Here is a 24,635-nt window from a genome sequence, read left to right on the forward strand (position 1 = left end):
TGGTCACCGCTTCTACCAGGACAACGATCCCAAGCACACTGCATCAACAGCACATATCCTTGAGCACGGCATCAACTGAGTGAAGACGCCAGCGGAGTAAGTGCAGTAGACCGTGTCCCATTTTTGTTCCCCACTGTTTTTAGCTCTTAAACCAATTGTCCTTTCTTTCCAATGACAGGTCGCCAGACTTCAATCCGATCGAAATGGTCTGGCATCAGCTGAAGGACCATATCCGGAAAGAGGTGAAACCCTCCAAAAAGGACGAGTTGTTGAAAGGCATACTGAGTTTTTGGAACGATGTACTCACCGTGGAACGCTGCAATAAATATATAGACCATATTGCCACTGTGTTGCCCATTGTCATCGCGCGTAATGGGCAAGCATCAGGAAAGTAGTACTGTGCTGTAGTATTGTAAGTACAGTATGTTACATGTAAGTATGGCAAAGATTTTTTCTTTCCAGATAGTAAGAGTACTAGTACTGTATACAGTAGTTAGTTTTTTCTTTACAGAGAGAGCAGCACCAGCCATCAGGTTACAGTACATAGAATTTAACAGTAGTCAGAGTATACAGTACAGTAGTTCCAGTACAGTATACAGTACACTAGTTTGACAGTACTACAGTAACTGCCTACTACAGTAACTGCCCCATTTTTTTTCTTTCCAGACAAAGCTGCACCAGCCACCTACAGTAGTTCTGCCATAATACAGTACAGTAACTGCACAAATTTTTGGTTTTCTTGTCGTTCCAGGAAAAACGGTGGCCTAGGGGGATGGGGGCGTTGTGTCCAGTCAAATCTGCTTGTACAGTCAAATGTACAGTATATAAACAGCAGCAATGATGTACACAAAACCTTTCCTCTCTCAATGAACTACTGTACTGCAGACAGAATGAGGAAAAGATAAAGACTAAAGAAAAATTAATTTTACTATACAGTATATACAGTACAGTATATTATACAGTACATTACAGTACTGTACTGTATATACTGTAGTATTAAATAATATTCTTATAAATGTGCATTACTCATGTTTCCCCATGTTTTACAAAGGTTTTCCAAATGGTTATACAATTTCAAGCTGCCAAAATAATTTAATAAAGACTGCATTACTGTATATATTATTCCTGATTATTTTTATATTTGTATTTTTTGGTTCCTGATAAAATAAAATAAATATTTATTCACTTTCCTGCGAATCATAATCATTGACAGCCACCCCTACAGTGCACCAATGAATTATTTTATTTATTTATAAAATATTTTACCAGGATTTATACCAGGATTTATATATTTTTATTTTAAAGATATTAAAGAATGTAATGTATTGTATTAAAAACATGTGACTGTAAACCATAGTGACTGACCAATATTTTCACACCCTGATGAAATACTGTCTCAGTGTACTCTCAATTCTCACAGTGCTGTGCACATCAGATTTACATTTCAAACAACAGGCCTCTAAGGGTTGGGGGGGGGGGATGGTGTGATTAGATGCAGGCGTACTGTGTTTGTAGCTCGGCTATGGGCGGATTAAGAACACAATGGCAATATGCTTGGCTAGGGAGGGATTAAAAACTCTGGAGGTGTGTGGCTGAAATAGTTAACAGCAGTGTAATTTCAAAAGGCAGTTCATCATAATAATTGGATGAATAAACCCCCAAAGACAACCCCCAAATACAGCACATAAAAAGCAAGTCACTTTAACTCCCTTTGCCCCATGCACCAAAAATGTTTTGTGGCAGAAGAATTTAATAAAGGCTGTAGAATGTATTATTGTGTGTTGATGTTTTGAATTGCTGTGCACTTTAAATGTTTCAACATTGTACAGCACTGTACTGTATGTGTAAATAAATGTTTTTGTACTGACTCCACCAATAAAAGAATAAGGTGAATTGCCTCAAATTGTTTCCATTTGCTCCTTTGCCAGTGTAACAAATGTACTGTAGAGGCTTGCTGCACTGTTTTTTAACTGGCTGGTCGCGCAATTGGTGTAGGAACTACGGCAATTGGCGTGTGAACTAGGTCAATTGGCGTGGGACCTTCTGTTTTAGGGCACCTAGAAATAAAATTTATTTGGCCCCTAGATGTTAGGAACCCCCTCACTTGACACCAACAGGGTCCGAGCAGTAATGGCGGCGAGAAAGGGTCACGCCGGCGAGGAGGGTCCTACCATTGAGCTTAATGGCGGAGAAAGCTTTGAACCGGCTAAGTCACAATGAGCAGAAACCTGGAACCCAGAACTCCGGTTCTGTTCGACCTAGAGGGCTCAGATTCGGTCACCATGTAGTCCTAGTTGTGGCAGGATTGCATGGCAAATTGCGACCCTCTCGTAGAAACAGAACGGAGTCAGGGTGATGTTAAATTTCAGGTTTCTGCCATTGACTTGCATGGCAGAAAAAAAGCCACTTTGGTAATGTGCTTTTAAACTGTCTTTTTGTACCTCCGGTTTCGGGGGTCTTGGAAGGCTGATATTTTGCCACTATGGACTTACAGTATATACAGGATTTATATATTTTTATTTTAAAGATATTAAAGAATGTACTGTATTGTATTAAAAACATGTGACTGTAAACCATAGTGACTGACCAATATTTTCACACCCTGATGAAATACTGTCTCAGTGTACTCTCAATTCTCACAGTGCTGTGCACATCAGATTTACATTTCAAACAACAGGCCTCTAAGGGTTGGGGGAGGGGGATGGTGTGATTAGACGCAGGCGTACTGTGTTTGTAGCTCGGCTATGGGCGGATTAAGAACACAATGGCAATATGCTTGGCTAGGGAGGGATTAAAAACTCTGGAGGTGTGTGGCTGAAATAGTTAACAGCAGTGTAATTTCAAAAGGCAGTTCATCATAATAATTGGATGAATAAACCCCCAAAGACAACCCCCAAATACAGCACATAAAAAGCAAGTCACTTTAACTCCCTTTGCCCCATGCACCAAAAATGTTTTGTGGCAAAAGAATTTAATAAAGGCTGTAGAATGTATTATTGTGTGTTGATGTTTTGAATTGCTGTGCACTTTAAATGTTTCAACATTGTACAGTACTGTACTGTATGTGTAAATAAATGTTTTTGTACTGACTCCACCAATAAAAGAATAAGTTGAATTGCCTCAAATTGTTTCCATTTGCTCCTTTGCCAGTGTAACAAATGTACTGTAGAGGCTTGCTGCACTGTTTTTTAACTGGCTGGTCGCGCAATTGGTGTAGGAACTACGGCAATTGGCATGTGAACTAGGTCAATTGGCGTGGGAACTTCTGTTTTAGGGCACCTAGAAATAAAATTTATTTGGCCCCTAGATGTTAGGAACCCCCTCACTTGACCCCAACAGGGTCCGAGCAGTAATGGCGGCGAGAAAGGGTCACGCCGCCGAGGAGGGTCCTACCATTGAGCGTAATGGCGGAGAAAGCTTTGAACCGGCTAAGTCAGAATGAGCAGAAACCTGGAACCCACAACTTCGGTTCTGTTCGACCTAGAGGGCTCAGATTCGGTCACCATGTAGTCCTAGTTGCGGCAGGATTGCATGGCAAATTGCGACCCTCTCGTGGCAACAGAACGGAGTCAGGGTGATGTTAAAGTTCAGGTTTCTGCCATTGACTTGTATGGCAGAAAAAAAGCCACTTTGGTAATGTGCTTTTAAACTGTCTTTTTGTACCTCCGGTTCCGGGGGTCGTGCAAGGCTGATATTTTGCCACTATGGCAAGGGTCCCCCCGCATGAGGACCAGGTAAATTTCAACCCGCTCGGACCCACAGAACGGGTTATTTTACATTTTATTCGCGCAATTGGCGTGGGAACTACTTAGGGCCGCGGTCAAGTTCACGGGCAATTGGCGTGGGAACTTCTGTTCTAGGGCACCTAGGAACAAATTTATTTTTGCCCATAGATGTTAGGCACTGTATACCACTGTACAGTATACTGTGGAAGACAAATAATGATACGATACTGAACATTTAGAATAAATGCATAGTTTTATTTATTCGGGTTTATTACACAGTATACTGTACGGCCGGAAAACATCAGCATACAGTACAATATTACCCATCGAAATCCCCCCATTAGCCGTTTTCTTTTCTGAGAAAAAACAAAAAGAAAAGTTTTAATGTACAGTACAGTACAGTAATGGTCAGCCCCCTAAAGAAGTACCCAGCCAGCCCCACCAAAATAATACGGCAACAAGACAGTACTCACCATTGAATTTCCCATTCAGCTTGCGCCGGCGCCGGTCCACTGCCAGTCCAACTTTCTTCATCATCCACGTCGATAGTTGGCAGTGGGACTAGTCTACCTGTAGTCAGCAGGTGAGGCTGGAAATCGCTTAGGTACATGCAAGCTTCATCAAAACTGCACGCCAAATCCAGCTCAGCCTCAGGCTAAGGGTTGTCACTGACAGTGGGACCGTCATTGGAAGCCGGTGCTGGTGCTGGTGCTGGTGCATTGCTTGGCAGCGACTGTCGCTTCTTAGTTGGTTTTAACACGACCCTTTGCCTTTTGCCGCCTCCATGATCATAGATACGGGAAAAATCCGGTGACACACACCAATACCCTCCAACGAATTGGGGATCAATACGGTGAAAACAGGGGTCACTACATAACCTTTTCCTTATTGCACGCTTCCACGTATGAGGAGTTGGCGAAAATTTGTAAAAGTTATAGTTTTCGATAAAAAACTGATAAATTTGAGCAACTGTTGCCATCTTATCATCTGTTACATTAATTGCGACCCATATCAAATACGCGTAACTTCTGTCATGTTTTTGGAAAGCAGGCTGCACTTGAACACTCATGGCGGGTGGGTCTCTGGAGAATAGTGTAAGACAAACTGAAACTGGTCTTTGTCTTTCTTTAATATGAAAAGCCTAAATTGATACATTTTTGCAACCTCTTCCTTCAGTCTCAAGGCCAAGGCCAAGTTACAATAGCACACTGTGGTACGGTATCTTTTTTAAACGAAACACCTGCAAGCCGGTGCATTACAATTCATGAAATTATGCCATCTGGCGGACACGCGAAGCATTGCAGCCTATTAAAATCCAAACCATTATCAATAAACACATCAACCGCGCGTCAGCCGGGCATGACCCTGGCTGGGAGCCCAGCATGCTCCGGGTGAACAGCGTGGCATTCCAGGAACATGCCAGATACAAGCCGGTGATTACTTCGAATAAAAGCTGCCGGAGCAGTACTCCCTAGATATCAGACTCTTGACTTTGCTTCTTAGCTAGAAAATGCCCAGTCTTAGGGTAGCTGTAGTATGTGTGTCAATATTGAGAAACTTTTTATAATCTGCCTGTTATTAGGAGCAGGTACCTGTTCTGCATAATATGCTTCTTCTGTACAGAGGGCTTCATAAATACCTTCCTTAATATCTTTTAGGCGGGTACTGAAAGTATGTGAGTTTGGTCTATAATATGCCAAGGAAAACTACACCTCCCATTATGCTCTACTAAGGGGCCAGGGCTAATGACTCTTCATGGGAGGGGATATGCAGAAGATTGTAACTTTTTATAGAACTCCCTGTCTCCCTGAGTCGGGGAAGGGACTCACGAAGAATTAACAGCAATTTCTTTCCAAGTTTCCAGATCTTCCCTTTAAAAACTTCAGCATCAGCTTTAGTTGGGAGACTGGATTGCTGTCAGCTACAAACCCCCTCCTCTGTTTAGAGCATAGCTTGGAAACATCCAGCTAGGTATTCTAGTAGAGAGGGTTGCTGAGTGTGATGGTTCGCCGGGTGCATCAAGAGAGACATTATTCGGACTTCTTTGGATACACAAAGATTGCTGACAAATCAGGAAGTTAGCCTCCTCCTGGAGCTAGTAATTGGCTGAACCTTTCCCATGACCTTAAATAGCAGCCAGTTACTCCCAGCTATTGCCCAAGCAAGGTATCTCATCCCTTGCACTCCTAGACACCGTCTGTTATTCTGTCATGCCTTTACTGAATCTCTGCCTGTCTTTGACTCAGTTTGCTTGTCTCTTGCCCCGATTTTTGGAACCGTGAGCCTGACTACACTACCATACCCTGCCAGGCAGGCAGGAAAACCGAGTCCAAGACCCTGCCCACAATCCCGGAACCGGCCTTGACCATTTTTGTTTGTGTAGGCACCAGATTCCAGGTCAATGTTCGGTTACTATACTCCCTACCTCTGCACTGCGGGTCTGTCACATAGTACAGTATATCAACCAATCAGATTGGTTGATGTACCATGTCATGTCTGGCCTTCTGTGACGTCCCAAGCCCTATGTAAGGCTTGGGCCGTCTCAGAAGGCAGGACAAAGCTGAAGAGGCCTCATCTAGTGGCTGAAGAAAAGAGGAGAAAAAAGACAGTTTTAAAGAAAAGAAGAATAAAAGAAGTAAAGGACATTTAAACCAAGCAATATTTAAGGAGGAAATCTCTACAAGCAACAGAGACTAAAGGGCATAAGGTCAAGTTGAGAATCCAACATCATCCAGCCGGTGTGGCTAGGGATTGGAAATAAGCCTCTGTAACCTCTGTGACTTTGGTTATGTTGACCAACATTTGATTGATTTTTAGTTATACATTTCTTTTGGCCATAGGGCTTAGATTATTTTTATGATGTGTTTTTTATGGTTGGGCAACAGCCCTTTCATTGGATTTGTTCTGGGGGCCTGCCACCATGAAGATGAAGAGGACAACCTTCATACCAACAGGGGTAAGTAATCCATTTTTTTTTCCAGGTTTTCCGGGTCAACATTAATTGCCAATGTGGCTATCTTGCCCCCATAAAGGGCCTAGGTAACTACAGTTAAAGTCAATGGATTTAAATAATAGTGTTTTTTATTGTGCAATTGTTTTTTTTAATGTATTTATTTGAAAAACAATTATATTGATTTTGAATGGGCAAAACACTATTAGTCACTTTTGGATAATAGGGATAATGGCCATTAATCAAGGCCTCTTAGGGAGGTTAGGCAGACTCGGAGGTTATTGGGGGAGGGAGGAGAAGGTTAACACCTTGGGTAGTAGGGTAGTTATGCTATTTGTATTAATCCCTGGGTTAACTTGGTGACTATGAAGGCATTCCTAATGCATGCCCTCAGGGTCACTATAGCTTCCAAGGGGTTAATAAAATATTTTAATTGGGAAGGCAGATGCCAGGTATTTTTTGCTTTGCATATGGGCATTGTAAACCAGCATTACAGCCAGTTAGCGCTTGCGTGTCATCTCAATGTTAGCGGGCTATGACAACGTTAGCTACAGTAGCATAACCATCATGCTGTTGAAACCCGCAATGTGGGAGGCTCGAGAGTGTGAGCCCGAGAGAGTGGGGGTGGCGCTGAAAGTTGGTCCAAATGACGTCTAGATGTCGGGCCCAAGGTCTGCATCCGCGGCTCCTGCTGGGGCCTTCGCTTGATGCTGAAGTAGGACTGTCACTTATAAAAAAAATTGTGAAGAAAAATGACAAACTGTGTTTCTTGCACCTTTCAATGTCATTAGTTTCTCATTTAACTTTCTCAAATGAATTCACCTATAATATACTAGGAAATTAAAGAAGTTCATAGCACTTTTTCACTCCGAAAAAACAAGCTATGTGTAGCCCCCTGTAAACAGCACAGACTATACATATCTTTCTCCTACTGTGGTAAGTCCTGTTAAGGGCAGGCGCCAGTAGTAATCATGGGTTTTCCCCCTTCACGCCCTGCCCTGAGTGATAGATGCAGGCCCCTGACTCTGCTGCAGGCATGAGACAGAGGGGAGGTCCTGCTGACATCATGAGGGGTGGGGCTGACTCTATTTAGCAGCCAGCTCCTGTGAGTGTCAGTTAGTCTAGTTCGAGGAAGTCTGTCCTGGGAGTTGGAGGAGAGAAGTAGGTCGAGCTCTCTCCTGTGAGCAGGAGAGCTACAAAGAGAACTCTGGCCTATGATAGTTGGCGAGTGAGCAGAGCTCCGGTGGGACCAATGCCTCTCACCCTGATGAGGGGGTGATGGGGAGGATCTACCCCCGCCCAGAGGGGACCCTCTGAGGTGGGCACTGGGGTATTGAGGCCCTGCACAGACCATCCTGTCGGAGTACCTCTTGGAGGAAAGGAGAGGAGAGGAGAAAGGCTGTACACCTTGGGATTTCTGTGTGTGCTGCTGCTATTGCTGTTGTTGTTGCGGCTGTATGCTGCAAGGCTGCTGTGTGCGATCTAGAGACAATAAAGAGAGACATTGCTGATCTTACTAAAGACTATTGTGTGATTCTGGAGCATCCACCCTGGGACCGGGGTCAATTCTTCTATACGGGTCCTACCCCATATCCCTGGGAAGGTGCTGCACCACCACTAAAAGAATGAGGCAACTACCCCAGAAGCCTGGTCCTGTCTCCCCAACAACATCGCAGGAAGCTCAGGCCCTCCTGTTACCTGCAGGTACGCACCACTCAAGCACATGTAACCAGCCCTCACACACCCTAGATAGAGCATCTGTGTCTGGGGGGGGGGGATATGGGTTACATTTGGAGGCGAGCTGCTGGGATCCAGAACAGGACAGGCTTACAGCAAGGCAGAGCAGGAAGAGTGATGTGCACTCTCCGGTCAAGTGCTAAAGAAAGTAGGGCGCAATTGCATACCGGGGGTAGTCAGGGGAGCGTGGACCTCCTCTCCCGCACAGTACGCCCTGGGCGCCCTAAGCGGGTGGCGTAAGATGGGTGCATAGCTATAGCTGTCCTAGTCTCTTGAGGCAGATAGTGTGAGGCAACTGGGGGGGGTTAGCCTGCTAACGTGTCCAGGGACCATGGCCCAGGGCCCGCACTATGAGTGGCCAAAAGTAGGGACGCCCGTACCTAGGGAGATGCCCGATACACTAGCTAGCACCCACATAAAACGCAACACAGAGCACTTGCCGGAACAGTCACCGAGTTCAGTGCACAAGAAGGAGTTCTGCCTAGCCTGGGGTATGCCACCTCATATTAGTGGGTACCAGATTGAGCATGCAGAGAGAAGCAGAAAGTGTCAGCAAGTACAGTCAGCGTCTAGGAACACGTTACACCCTAGACACTGAGAGTAGTGTACAATTACATGTGGTGGGCGCATCGAAGATGGCGGCCGTCACTACATGTGCTCCACGGAGCAAAGAAGAACCCAAAATGGCGACAAATGCACCATCCACGGCCCAGCAGATAGCAGCCGACGTAAAATGGCATTTCCCGCCGATCCTGGAGCGAGCACGTGAATCATGCAAAAAGACTGTACGAGAAATGTGGCGGGAAATGTGCAGGGGTTTGGCGCCAAACCCAGATCCCCTGCAAGAGGAGCGGAGCGGCGCGAAAGCCGAAAGCCCACCCACCTGTGCTGTGGCTGGTCAACAAACCAGGTCGCGTCATACTGAAAGAAGGAGGGCCCCGCCTCTGGATTCCCCCAGAGGGAGGGGGCACAAGGAGAGCCAATCAGGAGCGTCCTCCCCAGCAAAGGGAGGGACAGGAAGCAAGAGCGAAGAGCTTCACTTCTGCCTGGCATTCGAGGAGGAAGGAGCTGAAACTCTGAACTGTTCCACCCCAAGCTAACAATGTCCGAGATGAGCACCACGATCTATCAGCTACCAGGAGGCTTACTGGTAGTGGAGGTGGTGGAGCACGAATACCTCCGGTGTTTGTACGTACACTGTGGGATACCCGGAGCGGTCCCAAGCACCAAGGCACGATGCCCTCAATGCGGCACGTTTTACCTGTGGCCTAACGAGCCATGGCCTCTGATCGAGACAACGCAGGGTGCCTCTCCGGGAACATTGACGGAGGTGGCGGAAATGAAAGACAAGGCTGCCCTAGTTCCCCGTTGCAACCAAGCAGGAAGAACCAAGGCCCAGCCCACTACAGAGCCCAGCTAAATGTCGGCGGATAAGAGCGCGACCGCAGTGGAGGTAACGGAGCGAGACCGTTTCGTACCCATACCCACTGGTTGTATCGCAGAAGAACCCGGTGACTCCCTTGCAAAGGATCCGATCGTGATATCCTCGGAGGAAGAGGTTGGCGTACCATCGGTGGCGATGCGCCTACCGGCAAACCACCCCAGCGGTAACAAAGAGAAGCAGACGAGTCCGGACACCTTCCGACGGCGAGCGCTGGTGTGGCCTGAGGCCCGTAGAAGTCCCGCGGCCGTGGTGACGCCCAGTGTGGCAGAGATGGCGTCTGAGACGACCCCGGAGGACCCCAAACAGCAGCGGAGCGGTAAGGAGAATCCACCACCCCCTTACTCCCGCCAGGCCAAGAAGGAGAGGCTTGAGGCCTACTTGTCCGTCTGCAACCCGGATGCTCCACCACCACCCCTTCCGGTCCTCGACGCACTACCGGTGCTTGACCATGGAGCGGATTGAGATTCCGCAGGCACCGGTGATGATGTCACTTCCGGGCCCGACGGGAAGAGAAGCCCGGGAGTGCTGTTCTCCTCACGGAGAGTAGCCATGGCCACTGCAATGGCCACCCTGAAAAGCCAAGGCCCATCGCGAGAAGCGCGGAGTATGGTGGAGAAAGCACCCAAGAAAGCGTCCCTTGGTCACGGTATTACCCGCTTGCTGGGCATTGACTTGAACATTGCCCCTGCCCCAACCCCTAGCTCCATCGCCCCGGCCACTGCCCGTGCCCCGTCACGAGTGTTGCCACCAGGACCTAGCGGGGATAAACTGAGCAAGTATCCCAAATACTCCAGAGATTTGCGGGACTGGGAATTGAGCGATGAGGGGTCTGATGGGGAAATATCATATGACAGTGTAATACCTGTGCCTAACCCTGTGCCGTTTTCTCCTACAGCTAGAGGGAGAGCCCGAGGGTCCCACACTCCAGCAGAGGCTGGGTCGGTCGGTACGGTGGTTCACAAGATGAACCTTACCAGGTACATAAATGCCAAACGGAGGAGAAATTGCTCGCGCTCTACCGAGGCGGGGATGTCCGGTGTCTCGTCACAAGCAGAGTCAGAGGTAGAGCACACTAGCCATTCCACAGAGTACGAACACCGTGACAAGTGGTGGGCACCCCTGTTCCCTGGGTACCATGAAGATATGGACCGTACGCAGTTCTTGTTCATTAAGAACAATATAGTTGATCATTGGTGGGCGGTAGGTGCCTTTACTCCCCAGGAGGTAGAGGACGAGATAGATCATAGGTACCGGGAGATAGAACAGAAACCCCTTCAGCCCAAAGGCCCGAGTATATTGTACGATGAGATTGCTCTTGTAGAACCAGAGTTTTGGGTACTGCCAAGCAGGGCGGGTCACCGTAAGCTTGAAAGTTAAGCCGAGCCGACAGAGCCATAGTGGCTAGGTATAGGCAGTCACATGGATATAAATACCCTTATGTGCCTGAGCCCATCATGAGGGAAATAGAGGAGAGCAGAGACAGTTGGCTCCGAGAAGCCGTACAAGAATACCTTCGGACCAAGTTTGGTAAAGCCGGTTATCATAATGAGGACCGTATAAGTGAGTTGGTCAGGATCTGGAGTATAGGACGTTGTATATACATGCACAGTGTAATATATCGACCGGAGCATGGGTCGGTCCAGTCCTTCTTTGTGACCGTTACGGATCACAATGGCAGGAAAATTCGGAAACTGTATTCGAACCATTATTACTAGGGTTCTCCACGTTGGGAGTAACCGTGTGTTATATTACTATCTCATGTGAGCATATGTTATGTCTATCCAACTGCATGATATGTGTGTTTGTTTCCCAGGTTGTTCACCACAGGATGGTACTGCTAGAGCTAGGTCCAAGTGGGAACCATTGGATTCCACCAGAGGGAGAGTGTAGCCCCCTGTAAACAGCACAGGCTATACATATCTTTCTCCTACTGTGGTAAGTCCTGTTAAGGGCAGGCACCAGTAGTACAGTAGTAATCATGGGTTTTCCCCCTTCATGCCCTGTCCTGAGTGATAGATGCAGGCCCCTGACTCTGCTGCAGGCATGAGACAGAGGGGAGGTCCTGCTGACATCATGAGGGGTGGGGCTGACTCTATTTAGCAGCCAGCTCCTGTGAGTGTCAGTTATTCTAGTTTGAGGAAGTCTGTCCTGGGAGTTGGAGGAGAGATAGGTCGAGCTCTCTCCTGGGAGCAGGAGAGCTACAAAGAGAACTCTGGCCTATGATGGTTGGCAAGTGAGCAGAGCTCCGGTGGGACCAATGCCTCTCACCCTGATGAGGGGGTGATGGGGAGGATCTACCCCCACCCAGAGGGGACCCTCTGAGGTGGGCACTGGGGTATTGAGGCCCCGCACAGACCATCCTGTCGGAGTACCTCTTGGAGGAAAGGAGAGGAGAGGAGAAAGGCTGTACACCTTGGGATTTTTGTGTGTGCTGCTGCTATTGCTGTTGTTGTTGCGGCTGTATGCTGCAAGGCTGCTGTGTGCGATCTAGAGACAATAAAGAGAGACATTGCTGATCTTACTAAAGACTGTTGTGTGATTCTGGAGCATCCACCCTGGGACCGGGGTCAATTCTTCTATACGGGTCCTACCCCATATCCCTTGGAAGGTATAGAGGATGGAGGCGCTGCACCACCACTAAAAGAATGAGGCAACTACCCCAGAAGCCTGGTCCTGTCTCCCCAACAACATCGCGGGAAGCTCAGGTCCTCCTGTTACCTGCAGGTACGCACCACTCAAGCACATGTAACCAGCCCTCACACACCCTAGATAGAGCATCTGTGTCTGGGGGGGGGGGGGGAATATGGGTTACATATGTATATTTTGTGCTCTAATTCAGTCATACACTATAATATAAAGATCTAAATTAGCGATAGCTATGTAAATGAGCCATGTTCAATCTGAACCCCTTCAGTGTACATCTGCGCTGCCCCAAAGGCGGACACCTGATGGGGCTCCTTAAGAGCTACTCCCCTCTGCACAGGACCAGCGTGCTAAGGGTTAACATTTGCTTTTACTTTGTGGAACATCAACCCCACCCACTAGAATGTTAATGAGCCAAGAGGACAAACAACTTTGTATTCACAGCTCAATTCAATTTGAACCCTTTCAGTGTACATCTGCTTCACCTACCCAAGAGCTGCTCCCCTCTGCACAGGACCAGCATACTACGGGTTAACATTTGCTTGTACTTTGTGGAACGTCAACCCCACCCACTGAAATGTTAATGAGCCCAGAGGACAAAGAACTTTGAATGCAGCTGTGAATACAATATGAACCCCTTCAGTTTACATCTGCATCGCCACAAAGGCTGAAAGCCTTTGGCGCAGGTGAAGAACAGCCAAAGAAAATGTCAAAGGAACACTTTGCTGCACATCAAGGAATGTGGTATGGATGATTCAATGCGGAAATGTGACAAAGAATGCTACTTTAGTGAAACCAGAAAAAAACGTAAAACCAGACCAAACCTAAATCTAAGGCTGTCTCACATTTTAACCTGGTCTGTAACTGTTTCATACGCTCATAATATACATTTTCTTTAACTGTTCACGCAATGTCTTGTATATAATGTATACCCTGTTCATTTATGTAACTGTACTTGTAACCATGTACTATTTGTTTTACTCTGTGCCCAGGACATACTTGAAAACGAGAGGTAACTCTCAATGTATTACTTCCTGGTAAAATATTTTATAAATAAATACACAGACACACAATAACACCATGAAGAAGGAAAATGTTGCACTCCAGTGGGACACCACTTCTCACAGCCAGATCATTCCATAAATGACATAAAAATTCAAATCCTCAATGGAATGTTTAAAAGTACTCAAGAACGGAAAATATTTTAACCCAAATGATAATACACTTTGACACTAAAACAAGAGGACTTAATGCTGATATGGGTTTTTTAACCCACTACCATAATTTTTTGTAATGTTTCTCCCGGACTTTCTGTGTATTTTACATTTAATCCCCTCCCCCCCCCCCTTGCATCCCCACCCATCTGCACACTGCTGATGGATATATGGTCCTGTGTTTCACTGTCCCTTTCATCCATTTATTGCCCTGTCTATTTATTCCTTCTCTGCATCCTCTGCCTTAGATGGCTATCTTGTTTTTTTTATTACATCTGTGTTAAGCTCATGGAATCTTTGTAAATCAGTATTGCTGACCTGAGGAAGAGTGGATAACTCTTGAAAGCTTGTCTTATAATAGCTATTGTTACTCTAAATAAAAAAGGTATCACCTAATACTGAAGTACTCATTTACTCTGCACTATTGCAACTGCACTAACACGGCTATTTCTACTTAATTCTTTAGGGGAATAAACACAGCCACCACAATGCTTTCTGTAGAGCCACATAGATACAACAAAAGACAGGGGTGCCCAATGCTACATCCAATTGACAAAACATATAAAGTAGTAAGTATTTAGTTTAAATACTTCAATAATAATAATAATAATATTTACTTGGTTATTTAGTTAAACCCTTTGGCCAAAGCGTTATTGCAGGTCCTACACTACACTGTGAACCCTTCCCTTTACCTCTGTATGAGGGGAAAGAACCAAAGTAGATCCTGTTCTTTGCAGCAAAGCGAAAGACCTCCCAAGTTAAAAAGGTGAGGAGGAGTGAGCTCTGGGGGGAGGTCTTTTCACTTTGCTGCAAAGGACAGGATCTATTATGGTTCTTTCCCTTCATACAGAGGTAAAGGGAAGGGTTCACAGTGTAGTGTAGGACCTGCATTCATTTTGGTTATACCTTGACATGGTATGCAGGCTTATGACGCTTTGGCCAAAGGGTTTAACTAAATAACCAAGTAAATATTATTATTATTATTATTATTATTGAAGTATTTAAACTTTATACTTATTTCTTTATATGTTTTGTCAATTGGATGTAGCATTGGTCACCCCTGTCTTCTGTTGTATACATTTGCCATGCCCAGTAGCACTCATTTTGACATAAATATATATTCATGATGTGGTGGGTGTGGGAGTTTGAGCTAGCTGGGAATGTGTGTGTGAGCCACATAGATAACCTGTTTTAAAAATGACACAACACCTATATTTTCCTAGTCCTAAAGCTTTGTTTTATACTATGAAGTCTGTGGTTTCATGAGCTTTGAGCTCACATAATTGGGAACTGCTCTAATATATAAAAAAAAAATTTTCAGAACACAAAAGTTGTACTTGTGCAAAACTAAAACGCGAGATATTTATATAATATTCTAATGTATTAATTTTCCTGGTGAATTCCCCAAATAGTTATAGCAATTATGGAATGTTAACAGGCAATCAGAAGAATGTCCATTAATGATCTTGAATTGCCTTTACACATTAGTGAATCTATCTCTTGGGGTATTGTCAGCATATATTGATTTGTTTGGCATACAGAATGTATGTCTGAAAGGGTTAACACCAGTTTTACACTGTGATGTCAAGTATCTTCTCATGTATGACCCCCTGCTAGCACGCGACCTGTATACGGGACAAGGGTTAATACCAACTCTCGCAAGCGCACCCACTCTTCACCTCCGCAAAGGTCCGTCAAATGGACAATATCCCTTCTTACAGGATCAAGGATCAATACACATCCCGCAGGCTGCCCCACTCTTCACCTCTTCAAAAGGCCCCTCAAATGAGTTGTATCTCTCCTCAAGCCATCCCAATATACCACCGCCACGAACAGCACACAAGTGAGCACGTGACTTTAGATATGCAACCAGGGTTAATACCCACAGCTACTCTAGCAACCCCTCTTTTTCCTCTGCAAGGAACCAGCGAGTTAGTATTAACCCCTACTCAATTGCACATCATATCTATCCACTGCCACCACCTGAGGTTATGCAGATATGATAAAAGATCTTAGACTAAAATATCCGCCAGGGCCTCAGGTCCCCAGGTTTATTATAGGAAAAACTATGCACTCTAACACAAAATCAGTTGTAGTAACGTGCCCGAATTTAGCAAGTTATTCTCTCCAGCATGCACAAAGTTCATTCAGAGCCCAAAGAATTGCTTATTAAATGTTTTAATATATATAAAAATACAGTGCTTGAATTACAGAAAAGGTATTACAAAATAAACATACAATTACAATATAAGGCAGAACAGCTTCTTAAAATAAAAGGGGTAAAACAGAAAATCCTATACAGTACATTACCACATGCTATGGATTTTTCCCAGAGAGGCACTGGTTCAGAAGATGAGGTCTGCCATGCTTTCCAAGCATGCCCCTGGTCAGATCTGACGTTTAACAACCTGGCCCAGACTTAAGTACAATTCTTTCTTAGGGCACTGTCATAAGCCCACCCCTTTCTACAGAATACTTTGAAGCTGCTCTCTCTTGACTAAAACAATTGACACCTTTGAGTTGGCTATCTGGCTGGATCCCCCCTTCCCCAAGTAAGTTCCTTTGAAGCTCAGAGCAGCTCAAAGAAACAGTCCTGACCAGTTCCAAACTCAGCATTTTGTTATAGGCAGTGTAGCTCATTAACCCCTTAAGCACCAGAGGGATTAACAATACACAATATCTCAAGACATTATCATGACATATCCTATTTAAGGTTCAATACTGTGAACTATTCTGTCTACTGTTTTCTAGGAGGTACTATTTGTAATGTGTGCATAAAAAATATGAGATATAGAAAGTGAAGTATCTTAAATCTAAATAACTTCCTAAGACAAAGTTCAAAATAGAGATTGTGACGGTAGGAGTAAACAGGGCCGCCAATAGAAATCGTTGGGCTCAGGACAAATATTTTACGCAGGGCCCCCCCAGTGACGGTGGTATTGCGAACCGCCCCCCCATTTCACACCTCACGAGCCCCCTCTTCCCCCCACTCTTCCCATGTATTCCTCTCCCTTCCGTCTAACACCCTCTCACTCTCCCGCCTTGCATGTATTTCTCTCCCCTGCGTCTCACTCTTACTCCCTCTTTTCCTCACTCACCCTTCTCTCCTCACTCCGTCAATTACCCTACACTCACACAATTCCCCGCACAAGATATATACCAAAAAACTTCCCGCCCCCAATGCAAAAAACTTCCCACCCCCAAATACATACAAAAAAAACCATCAACATGTTAAAAGAATAATATGCGAGTGGACCAGTGGTGATGGCGATGTGTAGCACACAATTGGGAGATATGACGAGCAGAGCTCTGCCCGATCTCCTAGGGGAGGCTAAGCAGAGAGGCTCTACAGAGGACATGGGGGATAGGGTTCCAGCTCGCGGCTTCCCAACGGAAGCAAGCATGAGAGTTGTTAGGAAGGTATAGGAGTCTGTTCATGGATAAGCCGGGACAGACTCACCCCACTGATCATCCGGTCAACACTTGGGATCAGAGGCCCCATCATAAGTCCGCGTACCAAATGTCTGTGGAGGTAAAGCGGAGCATGGAGAAGAAGATTGCAGAGGTTGTATATTTCTGGCAAAGGGTAGGCAGGGGATATGTCAAACCTGAGTCCGCCAAGGTGGAATTCATTGAAGAGTGGGTGGGTCCAAAGACCAAGTAACAGGTGCTAACCTTTCTGGGGACTGACGAGTATTGCCGCAAGTGTGTACCCTACTACAGTGTCCTGGCCAAACCCTTCACCGACCTGACTAAAAAGAGGCTCCCTCGCACGCTAACCTGGACACCAGAGTGTGAGAGTGCCTGCTCAGCTCTCAAGGCTTCTCTGGCAATGCCAATGGACTTACCTGGCAGGACGATGACCAGGGCCGGCCTAACTCTGACCTTCAGGCGTCACGCTTGGGAATGAATTTATTGGGGTTGCTACCCCAGAGTTATCTGCTTAAGGGGGTGGTGTGATGGTAGGGGTAATTGACTGCTAATTAATAAAGGTTAAGCCTGCCATTACCCGTACCTGTCAATAGTACTGTGTATTATGCTATGTGGTTTATATATGTTATGTATATCTGTATTATGTCTTTTACTTAGTTCCAGCACCTCAGGAACCAGGGGTTAATGTGTGTTGCAGGAGAATTGTTGCAAATGTTATGTTGCAGTTCTACACACCAATCAGGGCCTGGGCAAGTAGGCAGCACCTGGCCCTGAATGTTGCAATATTATGTTTTAATTATATAAAAAGGTGGGGAGGGAGACACCTCGCTAGTTCAAGCTTCAGTTCTGGTGTTGATTGCCAGGTGCATATACAGAGCTCCAGTGCTGGTCCCAGGCCTGACAAGTAGGCCATGTAGGCACTGTGCTGGAAGTAGAACAGGGGAATCCTATGCAAGAAGGTCCCTGCAACTAGGCCTGCAAGGTATCCCCAGTTTCCCCAGTTAAGTATGTGTGTTGTCTGTATATTTGTACTGTTGTGGAAATACTTTTCCAATAAATTAATTTTATAAAATCTCGTGTTTCTGTCTGAGATATTGATCCTTGGTATTAGTCCTGGTCTCCCGTGACAGAGATCAGTGTATTCTACATATCTCGTGGTATAGAATCACCTGTAAGAAACTGAAGGTAAACCTCAAAGTTTCTCACTTTGGCCTCTTTTTTTTATTTGTTTATATTTGTTCTTGCTTGGATTGCTTCCTCCACTGATTGTTACTTTTATGGACTGTGTACATGTTACAGACATTTCATTATTTACTTCATAACAACATACTGTAGCTACTTCAACTGCTCATGCCCAGGGTTGTGAATTTGTGTTGCTGGAACTAAAAGTTGTTCCAGGTTTAATAAATCTAAATCTACAGCTGCGACCGCCTTTACCCTAGTGCGGCCGTAGCGGCGCAACTCTGATAACCGCGGGCAGATGCAGTATGTTTTTTTTTTCTGGAGTATATTGCGGTATTTTAGCGCTCGTAAAATTAGCATTTTATTAGCGCTGTCTGCAATACTGCAATACCGTCTAAAAACTCAGGGGGGCGTTCATGAGCTGTTGTCTTCAAAGTCTAATACTTTAGCAGTTCAACCTATTGTACGTCAGTACACAGTCTGCGTGTGCGCGCGCAGTAATTGTAAATTTGCATATTTATACATGCATGTGCAGTGCTGTATGTCTCATTTGAAAATTGTTGAAATGCATAGGCGTGTACTGTAACAGTATCACATTTCGGCATATACAGCGCTCTCCCCTCGCTCGCCCCCGCACACACACAGGATAATTTACTGCACTGCAGTATTTCAACTTCTTATCTTATCTACAGTACAGTACACCTCTCCCACACCATTCCTTTGAATATGTGTCTTTCTAGTTTCAATCACATTCCTGATTGATAGCTGATGATTACTGCGCATGCGTCTGTAACTTCACCACTGCTTGCTTGCGAAGTTCAAGAGTGAGTGACTAAAAAAATATATTTTTTTTTTTCTCCTCATTTTTTATTTTTATTTTCTCCACAAGCCTGCCTAAACACTCTTCATATTACGATATTCAATCTGTGCTGTAGCTTTTGACTGCGACACTGTGCGTTTGACTGCACATGGTTGATTTATGTGCTTTTTATGTATTTGGGGGTGTGGGGATCAAATTATTATGATAAACTGCCTGTTGAAAATATGTCGTCTTTGAACTGCAATACAGCTAATCCTTCATGCAGCTGTACCCTGTACACCCTCCCCCACGCACACACACAAGGCTCGCTCAAGGATTTGAACATCTTATCGACAGACATCTCCAGAACCATTCCGTTTCTATAGCTTGTCATTGTGTTTTTAATCGTCCGTGACTAGCCGAGCATCACCTCTTTGCGCCTGCGTGTAATCCTCTTTGGGATGGGAGCTACAGTACATAGCTGATGATTACTGTGCATGCGCCTGTAACTTCACCACTGCTTGCTTGCAAAGTTCAAGAGTGAGTGACCAAATTTTTTTTTTTTTTTTCACCTCATTTTTTATTTTTTTTTTCTCCACAAGCTTGCCTAAACCATCTTGATATTACGTTATTCAATCTGTGCTGTAGCTTTTGACTGCGACACTGTGCGTTTGACTGCACATGGTTGATTTGTGTGCTTTTTATGTATTTGGGGGTGTAGGGATCAAATTATTATGATGACCTGCCTTTTGAAAATATGTCATTTCTTTGAACTGCAGTACAGCTAATCCTTCATGCAGCAGTACCCTGTACCCCCTCCCCCACGCACACACACAAGGCTCGCTCAAGGATTTGAACCTCTTATCGACAGACACCTCTCCAGAACCATTCCGTTTCTAAAGCTTGTCATTGTGTTTTTAATCATCCGTCCCTAGCCGAGCATCACCTCTCTGCGCCTGCGTGCCTAATTTTCCTATTGTTGGCTTTGAGTCAACTCTCTGTAATCCTCTTTGGGATGGGAGCTAACTGATGATTACTGCGCATGACTCACCCATCCACCCCCCAACCCATTGAGGCTTTGTTTACGGTAACGCTTGCGATAATCCCTTCTCGAATTTGATATGTAAATCTGATTTGCACAGCACTGTGAAATTTAGAGTTAAAAAAAACATAATCTGATTCATGTTGTTGATGCAGTAAATTACCACTTTTTGTCATTCTTTCTTTTTTTTTGGTGTAGGTATGTGTGGGGGGATGTCAATGATTATGATTATCATGAATGTAAAGAAATATTTATTTTATTTTATCAGGAACAAAAAATACAAAAATACAAATAATCATGAATAATACAAAATGCAGTCTTTATTCAGTTCTTCTGTCAGATGAAAATTGAGGGCCGGTGGATAATCATGAATAATGCACATTGATAATAATATTAATTAATAATATATAATATATAATAATATATATATAATAATATAATTTTTTCCATCTTTATCTTCTTCCTCATTCTGTGTACAGTACAGTAGTTCATTGAGAGAGGGGAGGTTTTGTGTACATCATGACTGCAGTTTAGATACACTTAACTGTACAAACAGTTCACAAACTTTACACGATACCCCCCCCCTCTCCCCCAGTCCATCCTTTTTTTCTGAAAAGACAAGAAAAAAAATAGTGCCGTTATGTGCATACTGTATTATGGCATTGTGTGCTGTATAGTACTGTCAAACTAGTCTAGACTGGAACTACTGTATACTGTAACTTCTGTTAAATACTTTGCAACCAGATGGCTGGTGCTGCTCTCTCAGGAAAGAAAAAAAATTGAGCAGTTAGGTGCATATTATGGCATTGTGTACTGTATAGCTACTCCATATTGGACTACAGTATGCAGTTAGTACTGTCAAACTAGTCTATACTGGAACTACTGTATACTGTGACTACTGTTAAATACTTTGTAACCAGATGGCTAGTGCTGCTCTCAGGGGAAAAAAATCTGTGCCATACTTACCTGTATCATACTGTACTTACAATACTACAGTACAGTACTATACCATACTACCTTCCTGATGCTTGCCCATTACGCGCAATCACAATGGGCAACACAGTCGCAATATGGTCAATATATGTATTGCATCGTTCCACGGTAAGTATATCGTTCCAAAAACTCATTATGCCTTGCACCAACTCATCCTTTTTGGAGGGTTTCACGACTTTTCGGATATGGTCCTTCAGCTGATGCCAGACCATTTCGATAGGATTGAAGTCTGGCGATCTGTCATTGGAGGGAGGGGGGAAAAAAGGACAATTAGTTAAAGAGATACAGTACGCAGTAAAAACAGTGGGAAAAAATGAGACACGGTTACCGCACTTACTCCGCTGGCGTCTTCACCCAGTTGATATCGCGCTCAAGAATATGCGCTGTTGACGCAGTGTGCTTCGGATCGTTGTCCTGGTAGAAACGGTGACCATCTGGGAACTCACGTGTGATGTATTCCACAATCTCAGGCACAATTTGCTCTTGGAAAAAAGCTTTATTCATGATTCCTATAACAAGAAAAGAAAAGTGCTCAAAAAACTGCACACTAGTACAGTACAGTGCATAAGGCAAAAGCGTGTGACATACATTTTACTGTACCTTCAAAGATGACGATGCATCCTGGTCCACGCCTAGAGATGGCACCCCACAAATGCATCTTAACTCGTTAGTGAAGATGCAATCCTGGAAAGTTTCTCCACTGTCGATCCATGCCTGGGCCTGGACCACTCTCTTGATCTTGTTAACGTCCCTTATCATAGGGTACACTCTGTAATTACAAGGAATAATTTTATAGGTAGAGTAGAGTTTCTTAAACAACACTTTAACCTCCTGTACTGTCCAGTACTAACCTCACACATCCATATTTCCATCCAATTCTGTGTCTCATCTTCTTTATGCTGGTCTCGGATACAGTGAGATTGTGATTTTGCTGCAGAGTGTATTTGACGCTTAAGGCACTCTTCTCATCATTCTCTTCACTTATTTTGTCGACCAGAAGAGTTGTCTCCCTACAGTGTACAGAAAAACAACAATCCGGTAAGTTACAGTGCAGTAGGCCACAAGAACAGCACATCATTTACAGTAAAAATAGTATAAAATGAGATAGATCTACACAATATATAGTTCTATTAATAAGCAGCAATATAAACAATAATAGATATACTGTATTATATAGTGTAGTTATATAAATATACCGAAATAACTATAAAATGAGATAGAGCTACACAATATATAGTTCTATTAATAAGCAGCAATATAAACAATAATAGATATACTGTATTATATAGTGTAGTTATATAAATATACCGAAATAACTATAAAATGAGATAGAGCTACACAATATATAGTTCTATTAATATGCAGCAATATAAACAATAATAGATATACTGTATTACTGCACCGACACACTTTATTCGAGCAAATACCCAGTATGTACCTGGCAGATACCTGGAATGCGCCGCTCCTCACCTCTGACAAGCCCCGTTGCGTTTGCCTTCCCAGCCTGGGTTCATGCCTGGCTGACGGGCGGCTGATCTGTTAAATGATAATGATTAGGATTTAATAGGCTGCAATGCTTCGCGTGTCTACCAGATGGCATAAATTCATGAATTGTAATGCAGTATATATATATATATACTGTGCAGTATTGCAGCCAGCGGGAATAAAATGCTTCAATCCCTGCCTGGAAAATAACCCAATGCACTCGGGCAGAAAACAGTCACAAACCTCAATACACCCGGGTATACCCGAATTCGTGGGACTAGCCGAGCTCGAATAAAGTGTGTCGCCAGTGTATATACTGTAGTTATATAAATATACCGAAACAACTATAAAATTAGATAGGTCTATATATAGTTCTATTAATATGCAGCAATATAAACAATAATAGATATACTGTATTATATAGTTATATAAATATACTTACGCGTTAGTTACCGTTGGTGTCCTCGTGCGTTGTTTGGATTTCCGTGTGCATGATAGCACACGGTGGTTGATGGCACAATGAGGCCAGAAGCAGCTAACCAGCGTTGGATATCTGCAATTCATTGTCCGCTCATGTATATCTCCTTAATTCTCATGCTGAGATCCTTTGAAATCTTTTTAACAGGCATTGCTGCGAGTAAAAAGAAATAAAAACACAAGAATGTATATTCGATGTTTAGTCGATGTGTATTCAATGTGCAGTGAATCCACAAAATGGATGGTGTATTTATACGTTAATGACTCACATTAGAGTACGCCCACTTTTAACAAGTGTTCCTCATCGCCATGCATAAAAGGTTACACACTTTGCATAGCCTCCCACTCGATGATCTGTATCTGAACTTGCCCTTGTCCAGATACTGCATTGTGCCATCTGCTTCCATGGATCAACCCCAATTCTACGGACGCAGGAACCCTCTCGCCTCTGCCGTGCCTCACACAGAAAAAGCGAAAGGCGGCAGCCATTTCCAAGCCAAGGCCAAAGCGACAGGCTAAGGCTAATAAAGAAAACCTTCTGCTGACCCCAAAGGCTAAGGGTTTTAATACACGTAAGCCTTATTATGTCAAGAAGAAATTCGGTGATGTACACTCAACGCAAAACAAATGGCAGCCAACCCATCGAACCCGCAGGCCACTTCCTCGATTACGCTTCGACGACTCTGCCACCGCTCTCCCGGAAATCTACAGCCCATCTTCTCCACTACTCGTCCACGACGCTGCCGCCGCTCTCCCGGAAACCCACAGCCCATCTTCTCCACTGCTCTTCGACGATGCTGCCGCTGGTGTCCCTGAAATCCATGGGTCACTTTCTCCATTACGCTTAGACGACTCTGCCGCTTCTCGCCCGGAAATCCACAGGTCGCTTTCTCAATCCTTCTTCAACGACACTGCCGCTTCTCTCCAGGGAACCCCCATCTCATCCTCCGTAGCACCCATCCACCCAGATGTCCACAGCACGCCATGCACAAGAACCAGCTCGTTAGACTGCATGCTGAATGGGTTTAGTGTGGATATCCCCGGGAACTCTGCTTTTAGAGACCATGCTAAATATGGATCAACGGATGCAGAAGATGGATCGACGGATGGAGAAGATAGAGACTGACATAGCGGGGATACATAATTTGCTCGGTGTTCATGCCCCTGTATCCCCGACGCCGGAGTAGGAGGGTGGCATGGATGTGATGAATAGAACCTTCAACCGCCTTCCAACACCAAGCTCACCCCATCCACCAGAAGAATTTGTGTACATGTATGCCGTTGAGGAGGAGGATAACATGACAACCCCGTCAAGACCACGCCAGGAGACAACACGGCGACCAAGACAGGAGGAAATCTTCCTCCCAGACAACCTACCCTCGCCCGCCGCTACAAGCACACCTGCTCCCAGAAGAACACCCGCTCCTAAAACCCAACCTACATACGCTTGCATCGATACGGTGCCTGACATCATCCTGCGCGAGCTGCCACCGGCACTCAGGGAGAAGTATA

This window comes from Ascaphus truei, chromosome 1 (genome assembly GCF_040206685.1).
Source record: "Ascaphus truei isolate aAscTru1 chromosome 1, aAscTru1.hap1, whole genome shotgun sequence".
In the NCBI taxonomy this organism is placed as follows: Eukaryota; Metazoa; Chordata; class Amphibia; order Anura; family Ascaphidae; genus Ascaphus; species Ascaphus truei.